At 40.3% G+C, this 24,295-nt stretch overlaps 1 protein-coding gene across 6 annotated transcripts in view; it reads right to left on the bottom strand.

Moving 5' to 3' along the window:
* The window catches only part of SMAP1 (small ArfGAP 1), a 101,998-nt gene that overhangs the window by 75,222 nt on the left and 2,481 nt on the right, over positions 1-24,295 (bottom strand). The window lies entirely within an intron of this gene.

Below are 24,295 nucleotides of genomic sequence, written 5' to 3'. Positions count from 1 at the left end.
TGTCCACTGCCCCACACACACAACAAAAAAAACAACCAATCAACCAACCAAAAAAACCCACTTTAGAAAGTTGGCTTACTAGTAACAAGAAGATTTTGCTTACATCTTGAATAATCCTTAAGGCTATGCATCAGATACAAGAATCAGCAGAAATGAGTAGAAGTTGCCCCTTTCTCTCCAATTAAAAGCTTCCTAAGACATGCATCTGTACTTAACTTGATATTATATGCAGGGCAATCTTATATTAATGCAACAAATCCTTTAATACCTCACATAGAACAGACTTTACAATAGTAGCACGCAACTTTTGATTATACAGAGATTTGCAAAACCAACTGATGAAAATATCCATGACTAGAATGGTGGGAAACTGAATATATTCAGTATTCTTGATTCCTAAACTACACTATGAGTTGCCATTCACAGCCCAATGAATTTTCTCACAGAATCGGGTGGATTTATAAACCTTACTATTACTTCTCAGCTGTGTTGGCATGTTGAGACAGACCTAAAGTATGCTGGCCTGAACTCCCACAGTGACATTTGGGATGTTTGACTTGAAGTTACTCACAGTCTCAAATTAAACACGTTTATATCTGTTTATTCCAGGTCAGTACACCACCACTGTTAAAGGTACTGCTTTAAAGTCCATCTAGTTCTGAGCTCTAAGTAACCATCAAAAGCAAGAAGGTGCACTGAATAGGCAGAAAACATTCTGAGCAATTATTTTCTGCCTTTGAACAACAGATGCACATCTAGCCCACTCATGCAACTGCAGCAGTTTGCATTTCAATATTAATATACTGTATGAACGCTTTCCTGGGGCCTAGAAAATAATTTTATGCCTTCCTCTCCTGATCTTTAGCTTAGGAGTGTGCTGGGTTGACCCTAGACAAACACCCACAGAGCTGCTCACTCATTCTCCTCTCCTGCAGGACAGGGAGAAAGGAGAAGGAAGGTGAGAAGACTTGTAGACTGAGATAACAACAGTTTTAATAAGTGAAGCAAAAACTGCACAAAGCAAAGAAAAAAAAAAGGGGGGAAAAAGAGAAAAAAAAGAAAATAAAGAAAATAAAAATTTCTTTACCAATTCCCAGTGGCAGGCAGGCGTCCAGCCACTTCCTAGAAAGCCAGGCCTCAGCACACACAGCACTTGCTTTGGAAGATAACACCATAACCAAGAATGTCCCTTCTTCCTCCTCCATTCCTTGAGCATTTATTGCTGAGCACATCATCACATGGTATGGAATCGTCAATTAAGAGTCAGCAGCTGTCCCAGCTGTGTCTCCTCCCAATTTCTTGCCCACCCACCCCTAGCCTACTCATCTGTGAGGGACAGAACAGAAAAAAGAAAAGTCCTGATAGCGCACACTGTTCAACAATAGCAAAAATGAGGAAGCAGGAGAAATCCTTTCAGTTAGACTCCATTCTTTTGAATTGGTATTCAAAAGTCCCAAGACGTATTCACAGCTCCCCAGATTTGTTGCAAGAAGTCTTCTTCTTACTAGTGGAAATACTGGCTATATTTTGGGTAGCCACCCTGCTTTTAATTTGTCTTGTTCAAGATCTCAAAAAGTCAGACCACCTGATGTCCACTGCTTGACCTTTAAGACCAAAATGATTAAGGTGACTGTCAGTTTTTGAAATAAGTGCTACCATCATAAAATTAGATTTCAGGGGTCAAGAGATCTATCAGTTACTCTGTTAACTAACACATCATTTCCCACATGCCACTTCTATGTTAAAACTACTACTTGTCAGGTAAGAATGAACAGTGAAGCTGTTTGCAGTGTCCGTCTCAAATAGTTTAACAACTAGCAACCTGTTGACCTGCATTTTTATTTTCCCCTATAAAACACTACAGACACAAAATGCTCACCCTGTCCTTACAGTCTGTGAAGATCTATAGTACAGGAAGATCCCACTTACAATTTATACTACTTTAAGTTTTAGTGCTTCAGGATAGAGTTTTGCTGGCCATTTGCCTCAACATATTAATCAAGTTTCAGCTAAAGTAGTACACCAGAAGAAACTTAATCAAAAAACGTCCTTAGCCACTCCATTGTGGATAAAGTACTTCAGTTTATGCAATTGCTTAATGGAGCCATGACGATTCAGAAACAAAAAGGTAAGGCAAGGTCTTGTGTGCCCAACAGCTTCTCCAGTTTTTCCCCTGAACTGTAACACAAGGATGTGCCTTCTAAACAGGAAGCCAGTTTTGGTCAGGTTACTATATGGAGAAGAGGTGTTCATCTATAGTACCTATATGATGTCCATATTTTTATCCTATAGGGTGTTTACACAGTCACTATAATCTTTTTACCACAGCAGAGTTTGTACAACTACACACCATATGAGATTCCTATTCTTGAGGTTCTTCCTCAGCTGTGATATCCCAGATAGGCAAGTTCTATATTAATGAGGCAAGACCAGAATGAGGGCTTGATATGACTGAAGTCTCTCTTAATAAATGAAGAGAGAGATCATTAACTTCGTAGTATAATATTTTAACTTAAAATTTTGTTAACAAAAAAAAAGATCATAATACAGCTTGTGAATTAGCTGATTTTCTCTTGGAAAATAACAGTTTTATATTTCCCCAGAAGCTCAGATTTCATTAATTTGTACTTATTTCTGAAATAACTTAGGGAAATCAAATATATTTAAGCAATAAAGTAACAAATTAAGCAGTGGAATAACAGACAAACCTGAGGCCAGACAAAAATACTCATGTGCAATCTCTGAATTTATTTCATTCATGACAATATGGAATATTAAACATTTCAAATGAAAAATGTTTTAATTAATTCAATCAATTACAGTCACAGTTAAGCAAAGGAAGTTACAAAATAATGTTTTCTGCATGGGCATCAAACCAGCTGTGCTTGACTTAACCAAAGAGTCAACTAAAGCTTAGTCTGTAAACCTTCCTGTGTGACAAATGTTTAACAGTAATTTGGACTAATTCAATAAACAATTTACAGTTATCTCGATTTTGTGTGAAGTCAGGAACCTTATTTCTGTACACAGGAAGTATTTCGCACTTAATAGAAACATCACAGGTTTATTCTGTTTGAGTCCTTAAAGATACACTTGTTTTTCTTCAGCAAAATTTACAAAAGTAACCTAGTTTATCTGCTGCATGTATTTTGTTAGCCAAATAAGAAGACAGACATTTGGCTTCAGAAATTAAGACTGGACATTAAGGGTCTTGATGACTGCTATTTTATGCTATTTCAAACACCTTTACATGTCAGTAGTAATGCTATCTTACCTATCAAGACCTGCATTACACAGTGCAACTCCAATCAGCCAATATTAACACGAAATACTGTTTGAAATAAGTTTTAATACAATTGTAATTTTATTCTTTTGAAAGCCATTTGAATACAAGCTTTCTACCAGAAGAGCTGAGCTGTACTTCAGCAGCTTGCTGCACCACTATCAATGCACCACTCCTATATAAAAATACACTTCAAGTAATTTCTTCAGTCATTTAAGATACAGATAACTGCTTAAAAATATTTTCAACCTCTTTCATCCTTTGCTAAAGTTAATTTAAGGAAAAAAGCCACAGGACTTCTGCTGTCCTGAAAGCAACCAATGTTTATCCTAGACTATATGCTAGGATACTATGAAGTCCCTGAAACCTGCCTGGATGAACCAAGGAAAAAAAATTCAGCAACCCGAAGACAGATTGCTGCTTCCAAAATGAGAAATTTTTTTTTGTTTTCAATCTTAACTTTCATTTCTTTCTTACATTTGTGTACTGACTAGACTTACATTTCCTTTTCAGTTCTTAATAGGTAGTTAAGTCAGCTCTGAAGGTGTGTGCTATTTTCCAGAGAAATTATCAAGACAAAATTTTGAACGCGTTAGGTCATTCCTGTGAACGCCTAACAACCTTCCTTGGGATGGTCTACCATTAACAATTTAAGTAACCCTTAAAATAACTAATCCGGAATAAAATCCCACAAGGTTTATTGTGCATATTTAGTCTTGCTGTCAACTGTAATTCAGTTACCCTCATAAAAAGCAGTGATTAAGTTTTGATTTGAAATTTAAACACAGCACAAGTGCAAACTTGTTGTGAGAGCTGAACAGAAAGATGGATTTGAGCTGTCGTATGGCTTCACACAAATTAATTTGGAGTCTTGGCTATTACATGTTAAATGGAGAATACCAAGCAACATGTCCCGCTGTACTGGGCCTGGCTAGGGTGGAGTTAACTTTCTTCAGAGCAGCCGGTATGGAGCTGGGCTTTGGATCTGTGACTAAAACAGTGTTGATAACACTAATGTTTTGGCTATGGCTGGACAGCGCTTGCACAGTCAAGGCTTTCTTTCCCATTCCCACCCAGTAGACAGGGGACGGGCAAGAGGCCAGAAGGGGACAGTCAGGGACAGCAGACCCCCAACTAACCCAAGGGACATCCCAAACCATATGACATGGTGCTCAGCAACAAAAGCTGGCGGAAAAGAGGAGGAAGAAGGGGGAACGTTTGTGGTAATGGCATCTGCCTTCCCAAACAACTGTTACGCATGCCGAGACCCTGCTGCTTTCCAGGACGTAGCTGCCTGCTGATGGCATGTAGTGAGCTACTTTCTCTTTTCGCTTCACTTGCATGTGCAGCTTTTGCTTTCCTTATTAAACTTCATGATGTCAAGCCACAAGTCTTTTCACCTTCCTTCTATTTTTTTCCCCATTCCACAGGAGAAGAAAAAGCATGAGAGGTAGGGTGGGTGTTCAGCTGCTTGATGGGGTCAACCCACCACACCCACTACTACATTAGTCTGCATTCAGGAATTGTATACCAAGTTTTGAGCGGAAACTAGAATTCAATTAGATGCACAGAAACAGCACTAATTGGGACATATTTAGACTATTTAAGGACTCCTTTATTAAAGACCATTTTGACTCTAAGAATGAAAGAAACATGTAGCCACAAGACACAATGCTTCCTGGTATGTCTAAGTTTTTAGAATTGCTAGATAACTTGTGAATTTAAGAAACAACCCGAAGAAATTTTTCTCCAGTTACAGTAGACTTCATACCAGTATAGTTATTGTACAGAACAAACATTCTCTCTACTTGCAGAAATATCTACAGCTACTGAAAAACTGAGAACATTTCAAAAACTGACTTCAGCTGTTTAAAGCTTAAGCAATAAAGAGCTTGAAAGAAATTTACATAATTTCAGATACCAGTCTTCACATGAGGCAATTGCTGAAAGTTATCCATCTTCATATGACATTCTTTTATTCTAAAAATGCACTTCAAAGTGTGAATTTTGTGAAGAAGGCATCATTTTTGCATATTCTCTAGTGAGGTGAAAGGTTTTGTCCCAACATCTCAAAAATTTACCCACTTTTTCCCCACACTTTCCCCTCTTCAGGATGTAATTTTTGATGAGATGTTTCTCCTCCATATTATTTAAAGTGGACTAGTACCTTGCACGTGCCTAATGTGTGTGCATATACTCCTTTATGTACCTTTCTTCCCCGTCCCTATAACTCATTCAGTTTGGGACGTATGTTCTACTCCACTAGATTAGAAAGCTGATTGAAGAAGCTGCAATAAACGCTCGCAGCATTGCTGATGCTCTGCTAATGTAATTATAGTTGAAACAACCAAATTTTTGTGGGTACAGCTGATATAGACCTTCGGGCAAGAATGACAGGAATGGTAATACTGAAGCTAGTATAGTGCATTTCCAAAGCAAACACAAGACAAAGCACATTAGTTTTTAGAAGCCCAAGGTTTAAGTTTTATTACAAATTGCTTGAGTTTTATTTTGCATCAATGAATGCATAGTCCTGTACCAAGCACAAAACAAGGTTCATAAGATACTGCTCATTTAAAAGACTGAGGAAAAAGTACTTTTATCTGCATTACAAAAAACATGGAAGCCTTATATACTAAAAGTATATGAATCCAGGCAGTCAATACAGTGTGAAACATCCCTTTAGCTCTCCGTTTGATTAGTTTGTATAAAAATCCTTTAACTGCTTTAAACATCTCAGTCAACACTCCATCCTCTACTCAGTTTCTACCTGCAGTAAGGAATTAGTGAGAAAGGTTATCTGCTACTAGACAAGACTGGGCAGGAATAGGACTACCTGTCATACAAACAAGTTAAAAGAAAAAAAGCAGTAGAGACCAGAACAAACCAAAAAGAGGCAAAAGAAAACAAAAGTACTGGGATATGACGTAATTGGGGGATGTCCACAAAGAAGGAAGTATAAGATTACTGCAGATACGGCTACAAAGTAGAATGATGATGGTTGCCTCCCTTACCACAGTAATTCAAAATCTCCTCCCCTCCATCAGTCCACTACCATCTGTTCAGCTTACTGGAACTGCAGGTTAATATTGAAACACTTCTTTTGCTGCAACACAGGTGCTGCCCACTCTTACTAAACATCACAACTTACAGAGAGCAACAGAGGTCAGAATTGGGGTAGAGAAAGCAAACACACAGCCCTTCCATCTTCTACTTGCTGTCAAAGGGAAGGGTGACTCTCTTACATCTCAGCAAACTACTCTGAACCCTTTACACTGTGTGCATAAAACCAGTTAGGAGACTAATAAATTTGAGACAAAGTTTTAAATGAAGAAAGTTTGTCAAGATTGAGTTTAAATAAGGTTTGTATTACAGACGCACATAAAAACAAAGTTAGTTTTCACTCTACATTCTTGCAGTTACCAATTAGCAATTCTACAAGGAAGGAAGCCAAGTATTACATAGAGCACTAACTGCTTTGCATCTCAATATAGTCTGTAGCAACCTTATCTTGGGCCAACATCTTCAAAGACTTCTGACAGACTACAATTCTTCCTTTCACTCAACTGCACCCTGCCTGTCCTTTGACCATAAAGCACGGTGAAGTTACTTTAATTCTCTTCTGTGTCTTCAAATTCTGCTGATGGTTGACAGGCTTCATTTGTCAAATAACTGGCTCCATCTTGTGGAGCAGAGAATTAACTGCAAGAAAACCTACACATCTTCCGACTCCAGTTCCTAAAAACTATCACTTTTTGGCCAAGGCCTCACCAAAAAGCCTCAGTGGTTGCATCAGTACAAGCATGCCCATGCAGTGTTCTCTCTCCATTAATCCCCCACGCAATTCATACTGCGCAAGTGTCCCGCTATGCAAGATTTCAACCAGGTTATCAATGAACGTTTTCAAGAAACATCTGCAATTTCTGTAATTTCATGAACAGAAGACAAGCACTCATATCAGATACACAGAAAAGAAGGAAAACAAGTAAGCAGAAGTTGTACTTTGTGTAATTCAACACAAGAAGAGCTAAGTAACACAAAACAGTCCCTCCTCCAGTGGCTACCCAGGGAAGAACAGTGATAGTTTCTCTCCCCGAAGTGTAACCCACTAGAGACAGGGATTAAAAGTCAAGGCATTACTGAAATGCTCAAAACCAATACAATTACTATCACCGATTTTCAGTCTAATCCTGCTGCTTCAAAGACCATCTCTTACTAACTTCATTGGAGGCTGCTTAGTTCTCCCCCAAAAAGACAGTATCACATCTACCATCTCCAACCATTTCTGATTCACAGACTCTCAGAGAGGAAAAGAGAAAAAAATCTGAGAACACACCCCCCCCCATACAACACAAAAAACCTAACTGCAATATTAATCATGTCCACTGAATCAGACTTTGTGAATTAAAGAACAAATCTTAGAAAGAATAAAAGATCTTGCAGACCTTGCATAAAGATCTTGAACCAAAGGAAACTGTGCAAGAACCACAATACAAGAATCTTTATTCCCAAATAAAATGTCCTTTGAGGTCCTTGAACCTTTAGTCTTTTGAGACTGCTGATATGGGGCTATTTACCTTCTTGATCTGATTAAGCAGAATGAATAGCCTGAAGCACATTATTGTGTCACATCTACTCCCCCATACTAAGCTTGCTTTCTTTTCTTCTACAGAAGGGGCTTCATTGCTTTACTTCCATACCCAAAGAGTAGGAAAACCATGCAAGTGCAGTCTTCACATGCTTTTCAGATGTCATTGTCTAAGTATGCAGCAAAATACTGTTTTATATAAACAGAGGCAACAAAAGACTGTAGCTTAAACATACCTCTAGTCTTTAGAAGTCTCTTATAGCTAGCTTAGTAAGTCTGTGTTTTGACAATCAAGACCAGAATTTGAGAACTTAAAATTAGCCACATTAAAAATCGGGGGGGGGGGGGGGGGGGGGGGGGGGGAGTTCAAACAAGAGGAGCTATTTCAGTAGTTTTAAGTAAAATCAAACTCAACAGCATAAAGTTGCACTGAAGGCAGACAATTCAAGCAACTAAACACACTGTTCCAGAGCCCAGCTTGATAACAGCAGAGATTTCAGTGGTTCAAGATGTACTGCAAGAACAGTGGGAAAACAAGCATTAGAACATCACTTGGCTATTTTTAGCCAGTGTCTGGTAAATGGTATAGAATTTCAGGGACAGATACCCTCCAAATTTGTCTTTTCTATCTGGATAACCGTTTTTCATGAAAGTCATCAACAAATCTATTAAGTTCCATCCTATTCACAACTCCGAAGAGTCCAAATGAAACACTTCCCCTGCATAACCTGTTCCACCTCTAGGTCAGAGAGAAATACATATCAACCAGTTTCAATTATTCCTTCAGCTCACTGATCCATTTGCTTCAATAGCATCAGTAATTGTTAAAAATGCTTCAGAGAAATTAAGACAGCATCCCTATTTCAAGGGCTGTGTAAAGAAGTACAGTGACATGAGTATTCTTTCAGTTCTATGTTTAAGCCACAAAATTAACTGGCTGGCTTGATAACTGCTTTAATTCTGGAATATATTCAAGTCATACAACGTTTCAAACATCAAAAGCCTTATACAGGAAATTAAGGTAGGAACATGGTAAAAATGCAGTTTGTAAATCAGAGGACTGGCTAGTTACAGCTATTGGAGATATACAGGTAAGGCCAGTTTATTGTTGAGATGCACAGCCTTTTTCTTGTGTAATACCCATCTGGCACAAGCAATCTTATAAGGTAACAAAGTGAAAGAATTAAAGTTTTTTGGCCCTATAAACAAACAGCCATTTACTAAAAGTCTGAGTTTTGCGAGATGTGTGTTTTTCCAAAATAAAAAAAAAAAAAAATCACTTTACGAAACATTAGGTAATGGTATCATGTAAATACTAAGTTGTCAAACAAATTAAATAAAATATTTAGAGTTCACTGTGAAGTTATATACATACATAGTTGACCACTCTTCACGTAAAATAGTATTAAGAGAAAAAGGTTTTTGGGGATTCATTCCCCAAAATGTCACCAAGGCCTCCTATTCATCTTATTTCTAAGATGACAGGATTTAAATAGACCACCTTCCTCATTAAAACACTTATTTTTAATGCAAATATCGGTTTAATTAGGTGTTTTGTTGCAGGTCAGTTTTCCAAAGTTTGTACTCCTGAGTTGGCCATATTTCACACCAGATTTCCCCAACCATCCTCACACTGCCCAGGCAAGCAGGATCATAACAGGTTACTGAACTGTCAGAGAGCCGCTCCTGATCCTTGGCTGGCAGCCACACCTGCCACACTCACGTCTGGTTACCCAGAGCACATGAAGGGTACATGGGACACTGGCATAGCACTCCCACCAGCCCTGGGGGATACCAGCCCGCTACAGCACACCCTTTGGAAAGTACAGTCACCGCCCTAAGAACCAGAAATGACAGAGGTGCTAACCCTGGCACATTCAGTAAGCTAACAGCTTCAAAAATCAAATTTCAATTTGGCTAAGGAGTAGTACCCTAATTTTATCCTGCCTGTTAGCTGGCAAAGAGAAAGACTGCTTGTGTCAGAGTTCAAGCTGCAAGAATAAGGTGTGTAAGCTGTCATTTCCTGTTAGCAGCATTTGGTACTTTCTAAAAAAGACAAGGTTACCTAGCATATTACAGTATTAATAGGAAGCTTCTGGAGCTGGTCTTGACTGCAATTTTTCCCTTGTCAGCAAGGAACTGCTAAAAGATTTACTGTTTTAAGTGTACAATTTATATTCCTTTTATATGCAGAAATAAAAGGAAAATTGGAGAACAGCGAGCTCTTACAAAATGTTTTCATAAATTGATAGCTAAGCATCAAGTAAAAGCATTACTGATACAAAAAAAATAAATGTGTAAATCTATGCTACTCTGTTGGGATGTAGCAAGAGCCCCTCAACACAGCCAGACACAGGATAAAGGTTATATAAGCATCTGCTGCAAAAAAAAAATCTTCAAGCAACAATTGAAGTTCTTCCTTTAACAATGACAAAAACCTCAGAAATAAGATTTGTTTGCAAGATGCATTTATAATATAGCCTGTTTGCCATAAACAAGAATGAAAGGTTACCTTTCTCTACCAGAGAGACATTATCTATTAGTTGCAATCATCAGCTTCCCTTCACCATTTTTACTCAAATACAACTGAAGAGACTTAAGTAAACACTCCCCAAACTATACAACCTCTGTGCAGCCCTCAGTGACTCTGGAGATGCTCTCCCCTTGTACATTCTGTATTACAAAGCAGGCAAATGCACCTCCATGATCTCTCCCACATGAACCTATGTCTGAGAAAGATGCAGAGAGAAACCGAAGATTCAAGTCTGTAGACAAGAAGCAAAGTGCCAGATTTCAGGCTCTGGACTGTAGAAATACACTGAAACCATCTGTAAAGACTGGCCAGTTAGTTTCTTGTACCAATCTTCTCTGCTGTAGTGGTTTGTGCTAGGATGGAGCTCATTTTCTTCACAGCAGCCCATATGGTGCTGTGTTTTGAATCTGTGACCAAAACAGTGTTGATAACACACCAATATTTTAGTCATTGCTGAGCAGTGCTTGCACAGCATCAAGGCCCCTTCTGCTTCTCAGACTGCCCTGCCAGTGAGTGGGCTGGGGGTGGGTAAGAGGCTGGGAGGGGACACAGCTGGGACAGCTGACCCCAACTGACCAGAGGGACATCCCATACAATGTTGTGCTCAGCAATAAAAGCTGGGGAAAGAAGGAGGAAGATGGGGACATTTGGAATCACAGCATTTGTCTTCCCAATTAACCATTACATGTGATGGAGCCCCACTCCCCTGGAGATAGCTGAACCCCTGCCTGGCTATGGGAAGTACTGAATGAATTCCTTGTTTTGCTTTCCTTGCTTGCACAGCTTCTGCTTTACCTATTAAACTGCCCACAATTTTTCTCACTCTTACCCTTCTGATTCGCTCCCCCGTCCCACAGCCCGGGGGGGGGGGGGGGGGGGGCGGGGGTACAAAGCAAGTGGCTGTGTGGTGCTTAGCTGCTTACTGGGATTAACCCACATCATCTGCGTTCACTGCAGAGACTTAATTCACCTACTTTCCTCCCCTACATACTGCCTTTCCTCACCTCCTCCGCAGGTTAAATAGACCAGACTAAGTAGGTTTTTATGCGGCACTATTCACCTCTCTCACCTAGAGAGAGCCTATCTGCCCACCTCCAAACACTAATATATTGCAGTTCTCAGGCACAGGAACAGCCTACCATGCAAATGCAACTTCAATTCTTGGATGATCCCCGAGTTTTACTGTAAAAATATTATTAATCTTCAGAGCAGCACTTTCTGTGGACCTCAGGGTATTTAACTTAAAAGACCATGGTAAAGAACAGACCAAAGGGGACAGACAGAACAAGCCCTTCCCCCACTTCAGACTCCCATGGCATGGACATGAATCCTTCCCACAAATCCCCAGGACTTACATGCCAGGCTAGCTACACCCCACTACTGTACTCTCCCAAAGTCTCAGAAAACAGATCAGATCTTTGAGTGCTTCCTTACCCAAGTCTAGTAGCTGGGTTTGGGCCAGTCCACAAAACACAAGGCATGTGTGCTCTGTGAAATGTTTAACACCTGCTTTCTAAAAGATACAGCTAGTGTATTTCCTCAGTCAGTATATAAAAACTATAAAATAGTTTAGGTGTAAAGGGGCTTCCTGAGGTCATTTAGGCTAACTTGATGCTCCAATAAGATCTAATTAGACCAGGCTGCTCAGGGCTTTGTTCAGTTGTCTTGAACACCTCTAAGGTACATTCTACCACCCAAGGAAAACTTGGTCCAGTATTTGATCACTGCATAGTTTAAAAAAAAGAACTTCTTTATATCCTATCAAAATGCACGATGTCACACAAGGCTGGCATGTGCTTTCCATTTTTCTAAAGGCATTTTCTTGCTTCCTAAAACTATAGTGATCTCATACTAAATTAAATATCATTCAGATTAACACAGTTAAGCATTCTGGCATGACAGACAATCATCAACACTCAGACATCATACATCACTGTATCAGCTACATGCAACTGGGAAAGGAAGAAATGAATTTACATAGTGTTCTTCACAGCTGTTTTAACTAGATTTGTATTACACAAAAAACCTTTGCGCTCCATTTTTTTGAAAGCTATTTTTCCAAAGTGATTGCTACCTTCTGTCGTCCTAAGAAAAGAAGTTGTGACTGTAAAATATTTCTCCTCAAAATATCATTTTCTTCAGAAGCCAGGAAGAAAAACTGAATACAATTCCAAAGTACTCAGCTGCATTTAGCCTGGAATACAAAATTGTAAGTGTTCAGAGCGGAATTAAGGTTGCTTGAGAAGTACTCAATATGTACTCCCAAAATTTTGCAGGATCCTCTAGCACATGATCTTGAATCTGTTTTATTTTGTAAAGTCTCATTTAAGACCAAACACTTGACAATCTTTTTGCTGTATAAACATATTTTTGGAGTAACCTTTTTAAACAGGAACTCCATGAACACCCAAACTCCATGGAAACTGCAGTGAACAAGACAAGTGTAAACAGGCATTTAGCATCACTTCCTTCAGAGGCTGCTTGCTATGGGCTGCAGAACACCCAGGAAAGTGAACCAAGGCTTCACAATCTTTACTGAGGGGCATGATAGTTACTTTTTACTTGGAAGACACAAGAAACCCTCAGCAGTTGTGGTGGGTTAACCTTGGCTGGCTGCCACATGCCCACCAAGGGGGAGAAAATAAGATGAAAAAACTCATGGGTCAAGATAAAGGCATTTTAATAAAGAAAAGCAAAAGCCACACGCAGAAGCAAAGGAAAACAAAGATTTATTCTCTATTTCATATCAGCAGGCCATGTCCACTTCCTGGGAAGTAGGGCCTCAGTACGCATAGCAGTTGCTCTGGAAGACAAACACCTTAACAATGAATGCCCTCCTCACCCCCCTTTCCCTTAGCTTTTATTGCTGAGCACAACATCATATGGTATGGAATATCCTTTTGGTCAGTTGGGAACAGCTGTCTTGGCTACATCCTCTCCCAACCTCTTGCCCACACCCAGCCTAGAGGCCTTGTGGGGGTGGGGGAAGGATAGGCAGCCTTGATGCTGTGCTAGCACAGCTCAACAACAGCTAAAACACTGGTGCTATCGACGCCATTCTAGCTAAAAATATGAAGCACAGCACTATGAGGGCTGCTATGGGGAAGTTGAAGTTAACTCCATCCCAGCCAGACCCAATACAGTTCAGTACATTTAAAGTTGAGAATAACTCAGCTAGGTATCACTTGGCAATGAGAACAAAGACCAAAAAGCCTACACAATGTGTTACTGGTGTGTTTCTTCTGTTTAACCACTACTTAGGAGGGGAGCTCAAATGCACAAGCACATTTTTGCTGGAGATCCAAAGGGTGAACATTAAGTATGGCATTTGCCATGTTTGGAGAAAGGGATGTTTTTGCCATCATCTGCAGACAACAGGCAACTGAACAAATACCCCATAGATACCTACCCTAATGGGGAAAAAAAAAAAAATCAATCCCTATACTTAAAAGTATCATTACTTAATGATACACTCGTCATTTCTAGAAATTGTTGTGAATGACAAATTTAAACCCAAATTACTTGCACACATTACACAGAGCTTATTTAAAATAATCACTCAGTCCCAGTCACTGCTATGTTTTGAATCCACCTGCAAGTTCAGCTGCATTCAAGAATAAAAGGCTATACACAATGAATCACTTCCATCTTCTTTTGCAGAAATTCTTATAGGACTACTACTACTACCTTTAATCCTACTAATGAAGTCCTGTACTATGAAGCTTTATTCACATTCATTAAAGCACTTCAGTAAAATTGCATTACAGATTCTTGCTCCTTCCTCCTTAAAAAGGAGGTAGCACACAAGAAGAGTATGGCAATCGATAGCCAAACATGGAATATCACATTCCTTTTCTCATCCATGCAAGAGGGACAGCTCCCTACTCCTCATCAATATAACCATATTCTTACACAAAATCAGAGCCAGGCATAGCTTTGAGAAGCAGAACTGCTCTTTTACCAAATCACAGCTGCAAAGTTAGTTGCTTGGCAACACTGCCTCTAAGTATCACACATTGCTGTCCCAGCTCCACTCTCACAGCGACTGAGCTACAATCTCTACCCCTGTTTCCTCCATGGTCTGCTGGAAGTAAATACCTTTCCCCAAGAGAAAGAGGGGGCAACTGACAGTCTAGGTTTACTGGGATAGGCAGTACATTGACCCATGCAGTCTTCACTTCCCCCATAAAACCTGTCACCATCTCCGAGAGCTACAGAATCAGTGCTCTCTATATCCACACCTACCACAGACTTGCAGCATTAGGATGTTCTCTGAACCTCCAAGTTCTTCCTCCTCTTCAGAAGGTGACCCCACACACAAAAGCATCTAGCTCTGCTGGTCAGAGTAATACAGATCTACTCATAAGTATTTTGGATAAGCTGGAAACAAATCAGGAACTCAGGTTCTCTAGATTGGGTCAAGTACCATAACACCAAGCAGGAACTCCATGATAGTATATACTCAGACATACGTTTAACACCTACTGGAAAGCAACAAGTGATCAAGACAAGAGAGTGAGGGATAAATAAGCATTAGCATTATACTATGTACTCAAAGTCTACTGTAAACAAAGATGAATATGAAACAGGTATCCCTTCAAATCTAAGCTTGCCAACTTGTCGCAAAGAAAATGAAAGTTTTGTGTGAATGGCTTTTTGTGAAGCAATTCAAGAGAAAAATGTAAATAGTAGTATAGCTCAAGCTTTCAGCAGACATCAATCAGATAGGAGGTCAGAATGGGAGAACAGGAATCTGTAGTTGTCTGTTTTGCCCCAGTCTTCCAGGGGACAACATTTGTAGTCATAATACAGAGTTCCAACCAGCAATTTTAAGACAGAGATACTTCTGACACAAGAGTCTCCAGTTCTAAGCAACTTTCTACCAGCTCTAGGAGGCAGTTTAAAGTTGTGAAGGTATTCTCCCAGCTAGATTTAAACAGCATTTCAGTCAAAAGACATCAGTAATCTTTCTACATAGCCACTCAATTCCCACTTGCTTCAAACATCCAGATTTGGTTCTTTTAACCCATGGATGCACAAACCACAGCAAGATTCCTGTATCAGCTATTTCAAGAGAAGTCAGGACTCTACTACAGTCTGCTTTTACTGCTGTTTAATCACTTCCTCATAAAGGACCTCAACCTTAAACAAATAATCTACTTTCTATCTATATAGGCAGATGCTTGCACTGGAAAAATAGAAGCTTATCAGCAGTAGGACTCCAAACCAGCTCATAAGTGATACAATAGCTGAATTGGATCTGAAGTAGCTGGGATTAGAAGGGATCCTTGGAGATCTAGTCCAGACGCCCTGCTCAGAGCAAACTACAGCAGGTTGCTTGGGGCTGTTCCCAGTCAGGTTCTGAGTATCTCCAGGGATGGAAACTCCAACATTCAACCTCTCCTACAGTAAAAGTTTATTTTTGTGTTTAAATTTGTATTTATTGGCTCTTAGTCCCATCATTGGATACCACAGAGAAGTCTGCCTCAGTCATTTTTGCTCCCTGTCACCAGGTATTTGTACACATTGATAAAATCTCCCCAACAGCCTTCTCTCATCCAGGCTAAACAATCCCTTGTATGTCAGACACCCCAACCTCTTCAAAGTGCCTCTTTGCTGGGCTTGCTCCAGTCTGTCCATGTTTCTCTCATACTGTGGAGCAGAGAACTGGACACAGTACTACAGATGTGGTCTCATCGGTGCTGAGAGAAGGATCACCTCCCTCCATCCACTAACAATGCTCTTCCTGAAATTTAGTCCAAGAGTGTTGTTGGCCTTCTTTGTGGCAAGGGCACATTACTGGCTCATGACCTATCTGTAATCCACAAGACCCCCAGTATCAGTTCTGCACCACTACCACCCCCATCCACAGGTAGGGCTTTGCATTTCCCTTTATTGAACTTCATGCAGTTTGTTGGCCCATTTCTCCAGCCTGTCAACTCTTCTGCTCTGAGTAGCAGAACATCCATCTGCTCTATCAACTACTTCTCCCAGTTTATCACCTCAAGCTTGTCAAGGGGGCAGTTTGTCCTATCACACAAGTCATTAATGAAGATGTTAAACAGCGTTGGCCTTAGTATCAACCCCTGAAGTATGCCACCAGTGACTGGCCTCCAGCTTAACTTTAAGCTCCCTATCACAACTCTTAGCCTGGCATTTCAGCCATTGTCAATCCACCTCACCATCTGTTGATCCAGACCGCACTTCATCAAGCTATCAATGAGCATGTTATATAACAGAGTTTCCAAAAGCCTCACAAGAGGATAGCCACTGTTCTCATCCACCAAGCCAGTCATCTGGCTCATTGGTCATTGTAGAATGCTATCAAGTTGGTCAAGCATGATACCCCCTTCATAAATCCACACTAACTATTCCCAGTCATCATCTCCTTCATTATGTTTTCAGGATTATTTGCTCTGTCACCTTCCCAGGGACTGAGAAAAGCCAACTGGCCTGTTGTTCCCTAGATGTTCCTTCTTGCCCTTTTCAGAGAGGAATGAATGACATTTGCTTTCTGTCAGTCGTCAAGACACCCCATAGTCACCATGACCTTACAGTTATTGTGAATGGCCTCAAAATTACATTGGCCAGCTCTGTCTGTGCTCACAGGTACATCCAATCATAACCCACAGACTTGGGTACACCCAGTTTCTTTATAAGCACTCTTAAACCAGGTCCTCCTCTACTACTGAGTAAACCCTCCTTGCTCCAGACTGTCCCACTAGTCTCAGGGACCTGGAATTCCTGAAGGCAAGTCTTACTAGTAAAGAACAAGGTGAAGAAAGCATGCAACTCCTCAGTCTTTTCCACATCCCTAAACACCAGAGCCCCTGCTACATTTAGCAGCAGGTCCACATTTTCTCTTTTTTTGCTGCAGAGTATCTGTAAAAGCCTTTCTCATTGCCATTCACATATCCTTTGTCAGATTCAACTCCACATGGACATTGTCTTTTCTATCTAAATGCATCCTTGCATGCTTGGACAGTGTCTCCATGTTCCCCGCAGGTCATCTGTTTCTGCTTCCACCTCTTATATGTCTCATTTTTATGTCTGAGTTTTGTCAGGAGCTCCTTGTTCATTTAAGCAGGCCCCTTGCTGCCTTTATGCAATTTCCTGCTCATCAGGATGTGCCACACTAGAGCTTAAAGGAGTGACTCCTGGGGAAAAAAATAATTAATCAGCTCTCCTGGACCTCTATTCTCTAGAACCACCTCCCAAATGATTCTTCCAAGCAGATCCCTGAACAGACCAAAGTCTTCTCTCCTGAAGATTATGGTTGTGATTGTATTCTGCTACATTCCCTTCTCTTGAGATCCTGAACTCTCATCTCACAGTCACTGCAGCCAAGAATACTCCTAACCTTTACATCTTCAGCCTGTGCTTCCCTTCTTTTAAGTAATAGGTCTATCAGGTCCATCTGAGCATCTTCCTTTGTCCTCAACCACTTGTGTTGATAAGTGATCATCAATGCACACCAGCAGCCTCCTAGATTGCTTGTTCCCTGCTGCGCTGTCCCTCCAGCAAGTATCAGGGTGGTTTGAGTCCCCCAAGAGCACCAGAGTCTGTGAATGTTAGGCCCAAGTTGTCTGAGGAAGGCTTCATTACTACTACTTCCTGATCAGGATCCGAAGCAGATACCCACACCATCACCCTAATCCTGACCCATAAACTCTCAGCTGGTTCATTGGCAATCTTTACATAAAGCTGCACACAGCCCCACTGCTCTCACAGAAAACAGCAACTTCCCCTTATCACCATCCCAGGCTGCCCTTCCTAAAGCACCTGTTCCCATCTACTGTAGTCCTCTAGTTGTCCAAGCTATCCCACTCTGTGATGTCAATAAAATCATAGCTCAGACTTAACTCACTTTTACTCTTCCATAATATCTGAAAACAATTTGTTGTTAACAGTAGAGTGAAGATGGATTCAACTAGTCATGGGTTCAACAGTGTTACTCTTCAGTGGTATCTTACTCTCACATTGAGGTACTTGAACAACTTTACCTGTTCACAGGGCAAAGCCATTAAGTCTTGGGGAATTTAGTTGAGGCCACAAGAGAACAATACAAAGCATCTAAATTCCTAATGTAAAGCTGAATCATGCTGAAACAAACCTTAGTGATCCAGTCTAGGACAATGTGACACCTGAGCTAAATTAACTGTTGACTACTCCCTGAGTAATGGCTGATAATTGACTCTTTCTTAAATCCTACAGGAAGCAGGGATTAAAGAGGGAGGGAGTCACCCTCCAGGAAAAGGTACCTCCCTAGAAGTCTACTTATCACATACATATATTTAACTGCTTCCTCTGACCAGGACTTCTCAAGGCTACAGAACAGTTGCTCTTTCTTTACAGTGTTCAGACCAAAGAGGGCAGATTCTAAGACAACATCAGTTTCAGTTCCACAAAAGGAGATTTAGGAACAAAGCAAAGGTAAACAGCTTGTATCAACAGCATCCTGCAGTGGAATCTTTCTCATGTCACTAGGCAGCAGAACCACACTTAGGTACCATTAGGAGACACATACCAGTAGTCCCTAACCAAAAGAGCTAGGGTGTCTTGCACTTCAAAAGGCAAAAACATGGTCTCATCAATACTAATAATCACCTTTCAGGAACTGTCCCACCTTTTTGGCTCACAAAGGAAACAGCTTAGATTGAGAAGTATAGGCCTTGGCAATGTAGGGCAGCAAGCTAAGGATGTAAGGATTTCCACACCTCTATAATCCACCTCAGAGAACCTAAAAAATTGCAACATAGTAAAAAAAAAACCCAACAAAGTCCCACAAATATTTTCATTAGTAGTCACAGAAAAATTTATGCTGAAAAGGCCCTCCAGAGGTCATCTAGTTCAGTCTCCTGACAAAGCAATGCTAACTTCAAAGCCACATCACGCGACTTTGGGTCTCATCCAATCATGTTTGGTTCAGTCCTGAAAAACGGAGATTGCACCCACAAACACCATTTTAAGGGCTTTGGTAAAAAGCCTTCAGGCTGTGCACACAATTTCAACAGCGGGAACCTGTATTTGCAGACAACCCTGATCTATTAGAAGCTAAACAGATTTCCTGTGACTTATTTCAGAATATTTTTCTGCACTGTAAGAGTCAGGAGATGGAAACAAATCCCTTCCTTACAGGCAGAAAACATACCACTAGAGTCATCCAATACTGCAAGACCCTGCCCACAAGTTTTAAGCTAAAGCTGCCATGCTCCTCTTCTCCCAGCAAGAGGGGTGTCGTCTTAAGAGCTCTTTTCTTGGGTGAAACAATTGTAGCTCTCAGGCTGCAAAGCAACTAATTCCTAACAAAGTTTCAGTCTCATGCAATCAGTGTCAGGAATTGGTAAAAGGATATAGAACAAAACCAGAGCATTGGGGTACTTTTATTTAGTAGCAGGGAATCATGAATAAAGTCCTGGTGATAGTCTCAGGAGAGACTGAGTGCAGTTTCTGGTCCCTTAAGGTCTTAGAAGGTGAGAAAAATAACCTTGTAAGTACCAGATGATCACTAGGATTTCTAGTTCCTTACTATTATTAGAGGTCAAGATATATCATTCAGTTGCTAAGCTTAAGCAAGATCCACCCTGAATCAAAGTGGTTTGGTTTCATTATTCTTTGTGGAAAGATATTGCAAAGCCTCACTGGACAGCTAGAAGCCTGCAGTTGTTGCATCTGTCAATTCATATTCTAGTCTGTTATGCTCATACGATCTTTACCAATCAGCAGCAACACCAACCTTGCAACAGAATCACACAGAAAAGTACTAACAATTTCTTGATCCAAGTAACCAGAAGTCACATTTGATATTTGCAACGATATTCACTGGTACAAGATATCCATAGAGCAGTAATCAGCTACTGGTTGGTTACTACTGTGTTTGAACTTCAGCACAGGGCTAGAAGTTGCACTTGAGCTGATGTGTAGAAGTGACCTCCAACACAATCCAACTGTGTTCCATTTCCCCTGGCGTCCTACTTCAGCAGTTTCTCCACCTTAAGAGGACAAAAGTCTTCACCTGAGGAGGCAGAGCAGCTAGTGCCTTGTCCTAGAGCAAGCTAATACTGTTGATAAGCTGTCCCAAGGCTTTCTTACACTTACAGTCAGAGGCAAAAGCTAAAGCCTTCCCCAGGCTGAGGGCAGTGGGCTGTAGGAGTTATTCATTTGCTTTAGGTTAATTCCTGAGGAAGAAATACACTATTTATTAAAGTATACAGGCAAGATTAACACAGTGAGAAGACCAGTCCATCAAAACAAGTAAGCAGCAAAAGCAGCTTCAGAAAGTGATGTTCATACACATTTAAGTCGGTCTGTAAGCCACAGAAGTGATCATATGCAAGACTTAATTGTCTACAAAAAACCTGACTCTGAACAGCTATAAACATATCTGGAATAGATTTGTTTCAATAGCTAGTTTGCCCATTTCAACTTAAACTGGATTTTTTTTCTCCCCCACTGCTAAGAGACTTTGTATTTTGGGATTGGCAAATTGTTGAAGCCAAAACTGTAATTGGTTCTGCCTACACAAATTTCAGTACTGCACTTTCCTGTTCAGTCTCTCCCCATACTCCTAAAAGCCTGTACCTGTCACTCTTCAGACAGAAAAGATCAAGTGTTCAGTCATACACAGATATCCAAGGATTTACAGTAAGACTATAAATATTGAAAAGTATTTTCATTAATATTATAATCAAAGTAAACCAATTTTAATCTGGTTGAACAAGCAACAGTGTCGATGGAACTCTTTGTACTAGGATTCTGGTAAGAGATCACTTAACCAGGTTTCAAGCACTACCAGGCACAAAGTAAGTAAACATTTAAAAAAAACACCAAACCAAAAAAACTAGAACACCTCTCATACATAAGTTTATTTGCCTTTTCTGAAGGCCCAAGACATCTGCAATTGTCTATACAAAGGTCTGCAAGCTTACAATTACATTATTTTAACTTTGTTACAGTTAAAATTCTAAAGCAGTTGACAACTCAGGTAATTGCCTTCTCGACAGAGTGATTAATTTACAAGCATACTTCAGTAGTCAATCCATTTGCACTAAAACCAACATCCAAATACAAGTGTAACAAACAGAAAAGGTACATTAGAGAACATTTGCACTGGTTTCAAACATACCTCTTTTGTTCAAACATGGTTAGGAACAGTAATCGGAGTCTTACGGTCCACATCTGCAGAGACAGTCGCACTAGACCAAGACTGATTGCCTTCGGTTTACTTCACAGGCCTGTTTACTTTGTTGGCTAGTCCTTTGATACTGCTGAATACGTGTCCCTTCTAAGAAAAAGCATCTCTGTCTGTGCTTCATCACACTCTTCAACTACCAAGTACTTGATTCAGTATTGTTTAATATCAGTGCCCAAATACCACCAGCCTTGCTGCCAAGCAGTAACACAAACCTAAGAGACTTCTAGCATGTTATAAGTAGATATCAAGTACATAGAAATAGCAAATTATAGCCCCTATAGTCAAAAGGTTGCTGACTGAAGTTAACAGGCTGGGGTTTTTTTGGCTCCATTTGACAGATCTCTAAGAGGTGCTATTGCTTAAGAGATTCAAATAACAGCACTGGAACAATAAAAATGCATTTAGTCTCCCTCTACAGTGATAGGGGAAAAAAAAAGTCACATGCTTTACAACAGCTTTCAGCATAGTCTACACACAAGACAGACGGGCAGATCTATAGCTATTTCCTTCTCCTAGATCCTTCCAATTCCTGCTAGCTCTACCTAGTTATACACACAAAAGGAGCACAAAGGAACTTCAGTTGCTTATCCCTCAAAATTCAGGATGACTTAAGTTACTGCTAACATCCCTTACTATTTCCTGCAAATATGAGAAACAGTAGGATAACTGCTTCCCAGTAGTATAACACTGGGAAGCCATCTACTGCCTTATGTACATGGCTGTTCAGATAGGGTTGTAAAGAACAGACAAGCACTGCCTTGTCAAATGTCATTCCAACCTCCTCACTCTTCCAAAAATCTCAGTGATTGCAAAGGCAGTTCCAGAACCTTTGATTTTTAAGTTTCTTCCCCACAGAGGTGTCATCTAGTCTTTCCGGTAGCTGTAAGACTTACAGTTGGAAGGTGACATATGGCAACTACAGTATGGTCCTACAGCAGGTAGTTTCCAACACATTTTAGCAATGGGAGTCAGATTCATAGCTGCTATTTCAACAGTTAGAAGACAAATACAGAATAAAAAGCACTTCCAGAAACCATTGCCAGAGTCAGCAATCCTAATTATTGCTTAATGCTTACTCTGGCAGATGTGTCCTCAGCTGTAGTCTCCACCTTCCAAAAGGCTTGCAGAACAAAGCTGTCTAATGTATCTGCATACCTTACACCTGAAAAAAGTAGTCCAGACACAAAAGGATGGGTTTGTTCCTGATACAAGACCTCTAATAATGACAGCAAAATTACTTTGAGGAAAACCAAGAAGTAGCTTTTTTAATTCTTACACAGAGCAAGCATGCGATAATAAAGGAAAGGCGCATGCTTGAAACTTCCTCAGAAGGAATGCTGATGGTGGCCATATACCGAGAGCAAGGAGAACTAATTCACTAATTTAGGAATGAATCAGTAGGACAACAGTAAATTCTGATGGTCATCTTCTTGATGGGAGCAATAAACGCCAGCAGAGAAGCCTCAACGATATGAAGGAAGAGCTCAACAGTGGCATCACAGTAGATGCTATCAAAGTAATGGGGGATAAATGTGCAAATAGGACCACATTAAATTTTTTAGGGTCAAAAGGATATTTATAAGATTTCAAGTTATATCTAGCTATCTAAGAATTCCCAGACCCTCAAAGTACAGTCGGCAAGACTTCAGCATCCCTTGGATGTCGTGATCGGAACAGAAGGCTAGGGTAAATATAGTATCTAAGGTTTAAGAGGGACTGTAACATCTACAGTGAGAGGAAGGAATTAGTGATGATAGCCTCTCATCTCCGGTTAAGAACCCATGCTGAACTGCCAGCTATCTGAAAGACCATACTGAAAACAACGGTTTTAAGTGTTGCCAGAATAAAATCCAAGATACAACCGCAACTCAGTTAACACAACCTGAGTTAATCACAATGTTACCCAACAATTAGGTGAACAGGAAGAAAGCAAGAAACAGAACTCAGGGGATGCTACAGAACAACAGAAAGGAAGATTACAGTCAAAGGAGCAAAGCTCACACAAAAGAGGAAAGTAACAGAAACTGAAGCAGACAGTATTTCAAAGAAAAAAGAATCAATTACTTTAACAAAAGGAAAAACATATATTCTGAACCAGGACTGATACCAGAGAAGTCCTAAATATTTTGTCATGAACACTTTCACATTCATGTCTGCAGAACCCAGGATGAAGAGAATCTTTAGTGGAACTGGCAATAGGGAGCTCCCAACTAATGACAGACACAACTAGAAATTAAAGGGATGCTGTTAGTGATGCAAGAGGTGAAGGAGACTGTCACAGTCTGGGGAAAGCCACACAGCTCACAGCCTCTGGTTAGCTAATAGGGCAATGTTAAAAATTGCTGCCTCAGACATCACTGCATACCAGGACTAGCAAAACTACAACTTTGCCAGACACCAACATGAGCACTCAACCACAATGGATTAAATGTGAAACATATTAGGAAAAAACAGCTGGCTGCAACTGAAAAGTATCCTTCACTTTTCCTCTTTTGGTCAACAAGAAGTTTCAACAAAGGCTGATAAAACAAGGAAGACTTCAACAGTAGCATTATGTGCTCATGGCAAGCTTGATTTTCAACTAAACAACTGATATTTTTTCTTCTGAGCCACATGTCTTTTGGAAGTATACAGAAATCCAGACTTCAGGGTACAGTGGAGGCATCTCAACATTGTTCACAGAACTCTCCTTCCTAG

The sequence above is a fragment of the Strix uralensis genome, chromosome 3, assembly GCF_047716275.1.
Source record: "Strix uralensis isolate ZFMK-TIS-50842 chromosome 3, bStrUra1, whole genome shotgun sequence".
Lineage (NCBI taxonomy): Eukaryota > Metazoa > Chordata > Aves > Strigiformes > Strigidae > Strix > Strix uralensis.
This window is presented reverse-complemented; position numbering and strand designations above follow the sequence as displayed.